Source organism: Jaculus jaculus, chromosome 2 (genome assembly GCF_020740685.1).
Source record: "Jaculus jaculus isolate mJacJac1 chromosome 2, mJacJac1.mat.Y.cur, whole genome shotgun sequence".
Taxonomy (NCBI): Eukaryota; Metazoa; Chordata; class Mammalia; order Rodentia; family Dipodidae; genus Jaculus; species Jaculus jaculus.
In genome coordinates this window covers 92,974,838-92,980,960 of record NC_059103.1, presented here as the reverse complement: position 1 = coordinate 92,980,960, position 6,123 = coordinate 92,974,838, and the positions used below count along the sequence as shown (strand labels likewise).

Below are 6,123 nucleotides of genomic sequence, written 5' to 3'. Positions count from 1 at the left end.
AATCTGTGGCTCCAAGCTGACTCTCTGCTCTCCTAACTTACTACGTGGCTCTCTTTCAGCTTCCAGTTTCCTGGAGGGAAAGACCCTGCAGTCACTGGGCCCTCGCACCCCTTCCTCTCAGGGATCGAGACTTGCATACAACAAGCTGGGGTGATGAGGAATTTAAAATCCCACCCATCTCCTTGGATTCCCATCCCTCACTGGCTATCTTCAATGTGCTTGGCCACTTTGGTGACCTATTTCTCACAGGATGGCAGTTTTTCAGCCCAGTACCGGTGCAGACATTGGACATACCTGTGGATATAACCCATGGCTTGATAGAGCAAGGAGTGTGGGGGGCTCCTGAGTGGGAGGTTGACCACGGACTTGGGCCATTCTATGGGAACCCAGCACAGTGCCAACCCACCTGCTATAACTGACGTTCCAATGACAGCTGTGACATCTGCCTTGATGGGGCATAGCATGGCCACGACTGATAAGTCAGAACTGAGTTCTCAAATTGGTTTGAGCTTAGGAGGTAATACCATCTTGCCACCTGCCCTATCACCTGAGGATCACCTTTCAACTACCCCTTCACCTAGTAGCTCACTTCATGCAGGTGGTGTTGAGGATTTCCGGAGGGTGAGGCATTCCCTACCAAAATCAATTCTGCTGATATTCTAGGATAATTTTTTTTTTTCTAGGTAGGATCTTGCTGTGGCCCAGGCTGATGTGGAATTCACTCTGTAGTCTCAGGGTGGCCTCAAACTCACAGGTGTGCGCCACCACACCCAGCTCCTAGGATAAAACTTTTGATATACAAAACCTAATTGGTATTCTTTGCTCCTATCCTGCTGCCTTCTCTGCTTGCTTCTGGGTCTGGGATTCTACCTCTTTATTTCTAGCTTATGATGTTCCATTCCCCATTCTAAGTGGTCATCACATATTTTACTAGTAACTTGTAAAACTTGCTTCTATTTTTAGCACAAATTCATACCTGTGGTTAGTTTCTCCTCCTATAAGTGGATAATGAAGATGTGGCACATTTACACAATGGAGTTCTACTCAGTGGTAAAGAAAAATGAAGTTATGAAATTTGCAGAAAAATGGATGGATCTGGAAAGGATTATACTAAGTGAGGTAACCCAGGCCCAGAAAGCCAAGCGCCACATGTTCTCCCCCATATGTGGATCCTAGCTACAGATGATTGGGCTTCTGTGTGAGAAGGAAAAAACTCAGTAGCAGAGGCCAGTAAGTTAAAAAGGAGATATAAAGGGAAGAGAAAGGAAGGGAGGAGGGTACTTAATAGGTTGGTATTGTATATATGTAAGTAGAAGAATAGATTAATGGGGGTGAAAAGGCCCAAAGTGAGGTCAGGGGAAGAGATTGAGTAAAGGAAAGGTGGAGGGAGGGCTAATCAAAAGCTAACAGGATGTAAATAAATCATATGGAATCCTCTGGTTTCAGACAATGGAACACTCAGGAGCCATAGATTGTTGTTAGAAAATTTTCAGTGCCAGGGATGGGATACTTCCAGTGAGTTTTTGGCCAGGGAGGTCCCTGATGCCCCCAAAACATTATAGGCAATTGCCAAGGCCCTTGGTTTCCCACCAGGAATAGATGGTAAGACCCTATTGCTGAAGACTCCACATACTTGGGCTGCAAGGCCACTGAGAAATCCTCATGGAACTGAGCTGATAACCTCCTCCATGTAGACTAGTTGACAGAAAGCTGGAAGAAGCCATTCTACATGTAGTTCAATGGGAGAAAGAGATACCAACAGTGAAGATACTCAACAATGGATACTGCAAGCCTTATAATTGGCCAGCCAGGCCAAATGAGCCTACGGGTGCAATAGTGGCATGTCTGTCATGGTGGAAACCAACTGCCCTCCGATTGTACTGGAGGCCTGCTCCATGGGGGGAATACATCCCTGATACTGAAAACTTAAAATAGGGGTAATCATGAGCCATAGGGGTGTAGCATCTGCTGATGTCTAGGAAAATGTATTTACTATGCTTATCAAACTGCCCAGTAAGCACTTCTCTTAATATTTATACCCTTATATCAACGCTACTCTCACTTTGGGTAGAGAATCTTCTTTTTTCAGATGGAAGTGACTTTGGGATGACTCAGAAGGTATTATAGTGCTGGAAAGAAGTGACTGGAGTACTGAGTGGCATCTCAATCACACCTTCCAAGGCTCAGGGTCTAATGCGAAAGAGGTGGTGGAAAGAATGTAAGAGCCAAAGGAAGGGTAGGACTCAGTACAATGGCCTGGATATCCATGACCTCATAGTGCCTGACACTACCTACACAAGACCATCATAAGAGGAGGAAAAGACCATGACATCAAAATAAAAGACAGACTGATTGAGATGGGGAGGGGTTATGGTGGAGAATGGAATTTCAAAGGGGAAAGTGGGAGGAGGGAGGGAGGGTATTACCATGAGATACTTTTTATAATCATGGAAAATGTTAATAAAAATTGAGAAAAAAAAAAAAACAACAACTTCATGCCTGGCCTCTTCTTGAGCCAGCCCCTATCTCAGACCAATCAGCCCTCACTCTGCTCACCTGAGCCTGAAGGTAAGGCCAACACATGGGGTTATAAGTCGACACCAGGTGGGCAGGGCCCTCCCTCCTGGCTGCTTATCTCTCCTGAACTTCCAGGTTCCTGTACTGGAAAGCTTTCCCCATTCCCCATGGGATGTCGACTTCCTCCTCTCTCTTACATAACAGGACCTCTCTGCACTTTCTTCTCTTTCCTCTGTTCTTTGGTTCTTGGACCCTTTCTTTCCCTTGTATATTCCTGAATAAAAAAGTGGTGCTGAGTCCTTGATAAATTATTTTAAAAAATCAGATCTAAAATGAACCCAACATGGCTCAGGGAAATTTGTGGAAGAGGGGGTGGAAAGAATGTCAGAGCCACACTTTGGGTCATGACACACAGAGACATTACCTCCTACTCATAGCTGATGGTTAACCTCATAATGCATGATCCATATTCTACAAAGAGAGGGTCCCTGCGGAGGGGGGGCGGTCAAGGAGGAGGCAAACAATGGTACCAACTTGACTGTATTCACTGCGTACACAAATAAAAAAAAAAATCCTTTTCTTTCCAGGCATGGTGGCACTTATCTTTATCTCAGCACTCAGGAGTCAGAGGTAAGAGGATCACCATGAGTTCAAAGTCACCCCGAGACTGCATAGTGAATTCCAGGTCAGCCTGGACTACAGTGGAACCCTACCTCAAAAAACAAAAACAAGCAAACAAACAAAAAAAATCCTTTTCTTACAGTTCTCCAAGCACAGTACTTCCATCCTTCCATGTGATTCACTGATTTTTTTCCTGTACAGCAAGTTCCAAGCCGGAAGACAACAGTGCCGGAAGCAGAGGCAAAGAAGAAGGCCCCGAAGAAGAGAAAAGAGAAAGAGCCTAACGAACCCCAGTAACCAATTTCTGCATATGCTTTATTCTTCTGTGATACACAGGCTGCCACCAAGGGACAGAATCCTAATGCCACCTTTGGAGAGATTTCATAGATTGTGGCTTCCATCTGGGACAGTTTAGGAGAAGCACAAATGCAGGTGCATAAGCAGAAAACTGAAGCTGCCAAGAAAGAGATCTGGAGGGTCTGGCTGCTTATAAAGACTACCAGGAACCCAGCCTACTGTTGAAACAGTAGAATAGGGCCTGGTGCTACCATCGCAGGCTCCTTCTCCACCATCTGTAGCTACTGTTGACCCAGCATCTCCAGCACCAGGCTCAACAGACTCTCCTGCTTTGTCCCCTTGCATTAATGTTAACTCTACTCTTTCATCCTATGCAAACCAGGCATCTTCCGGTGCTGGGGGTCAACCCACCCAATATCACCGAGTTGATCATTACCAAACAGATGATGCCCTCTTCTATTACTATGTCTCCAGGAGGGATGGCCACTGATATCTCAGCCACAGTGGTGACCTCCTGTGGGCTCCAAGTAGGCAAAAACCAATATAGCCACTATCCAACCCAGCCAGCAAACCCAGATTGTCACTTGATCAGTGTTGCAGGCAGCTACAGCTGCTGCTGCTGCTTTTATGCAACTGCCTCCACCCTGACGACAGCCCCCTCCATTACGACAGATGCCCCAGCCTCCAACTCAACAGCAGGTTACCGTTCTGCAACAGCCTCCACCACTTCAGGCCATGCACCAACTTCCATCTCAGAAAGTTCGAATAAATTTGCAGCAGCAGCCACCCCCTCTGCAAAGCAAGCGTGGGCCTCCACCCACTCTGAAAATGCAGACACCCTAGGTCCCTCCAGTTGTAGAAGGCAGTCCTGAGCGGCCTGGGAGTAACAGCCCACGCAGTAGAGGCGACTTCTCCTGGGACAGTCTGTGAAATGATCACGGGTACTGTTCCTGAGGTCGAGTCTTCGTCTCAGACGGATGTTGAATCGGTGCCTGGGTCTTCTGTGACACTCTCACCCCAGCCTCGACGTGTGAGGTCTGGTTGTGAGAACCCTCTGGTTGTGAGTAAAGATGGGGACAATGAAGATTGCAGCAGTGAGTGCGTGGTGAAGCACGGCACGGATGTGCTTTTGTCTGAGTAGCCTCTAGAAATCCAGGCACCACGGTATTTGTGAAACAGGTTTTCCTGTTCTCCGAGACACTGACATTCTGAAAACGAGTCCCAGAGGCTGTTATACAAACACAAGCTGGGTTTCTGGTAGTGCCTGATCATACCCTGTGGTGGTCTGCTTCCCCTCCCTCTCCTCCACTGGAGGTCAGGATATGTGGAGCAGGGCCAGGGTTTGCTGTATTGGAGTTGCTTTTTACTCTCAACTTCAAGCAAAAGTCCCAGGATAATAGCAAAGGCAAGGGTGAACAAAGCATGGACAAGCACACCATAGGAATGGTAGGGGGTGGTGGTGGTGGTGGGGTGTTTGAAGAAATCTGTTGGTAAAATTGTTAGAGGATTTGCCTAAAATATTAAAATTATGTGAGAGTACTCAGCTTTGAATCTAGGGGGAGAAACATCTTGGGCTCACAAACAGAAGAAATGGAAGAATGTGCAGCCATTCCTTGGCACTCTCTTGAAGTCACTTTAGTGCACTCCCTCATAGGCTCTTGTTTATATTCTTTGGAGAGTGAGCAATAAATTATTAGTAATCAGTACTTATGCTCCATGCTCCTGCTAATTTTGTCTCATTTTTATTGTGAAAGGAATTTTCACAAATAAGAGATCTGTAGAAAAGCATAAAGAAAAGAATAACGTTAATGATGAGACAACGTATTTTCCCACGTTAATGCACATCTGCCTTTTATTTCTTATTTTTGATTAATTAATTAATTAATTTACTTTGGATTTTTCAAGGTAGGGTTTCACTCTAGCTCAGGCTGACCTGGAATTCACTATGTAGTCTCAGGGTGGCCTCAAACTCGTGATGATCCTCCTACCCCTGCCTTCTGAGTGCTGGGATTAAAGGCATGCGCCACCACGCCTGGTCTTATTTTTGTTTTATTTAGTTAGTTATTTACTTGTTTTTCATGGTAGGATCTCATTCTGGCTCAGGCTGACCTGGTCCCCACTCTGTACTCCCAGGCTGGTCTTGAACTACACCTATTTCTGTCTCCAGGGTGCTGGGATTAAAGGCATATGCCACCTCATGTGGTGACATCTGTGTTTGAAAATAAAACTTTTGCATTTCATTTTCCCCTTCCTTACATCTTTATCCCATCAATTTACACAGAGAGCAACAATTTCTGTTCCACAAGGCAAGGAGAGCCCAGGAATCACAGGCATGTGAAGATGATTCAAAGGCCCCTAAATCCTATGCAAACATAATTTGTCTTGCTGCTATTTTCTCTTTTGTAAAGCTTGCACATGGGTGAGACCTTCCTTTTCGTGGTTTCTCTGCCTCAGAATCTGTACCTGTCATGGCTGCTTACATTGTATTTCCACTAAGTCTCCCTTTTGTATGTGTTTACAGAAGATGGATTATCAAGAATTATGGTAGAAAGCTGAATTTCTTAACTAAAATAGAATGCTTAAATGTCAGACAAACTGCAGTTTCTTAAGTGCAGTGCCTTAAGAGATAGAGGGAACAGAGAGCCATGGGGTCGAAATCTAATTCTCACCCCATTTTAAATTAAACGA

General features: G+C 45.4%; 1 pseudogene; it reads left to right on the top strand.

Moving 5' to 3' along the window:
- Positions 1-4,647, top strand: part of LOC101601535 — a 12,554-nt pseudogene extending 7,907 nt beyond the window's left edge.
- Positions 4,648-6,123: the final 1,476 nt, after the last annotated feature.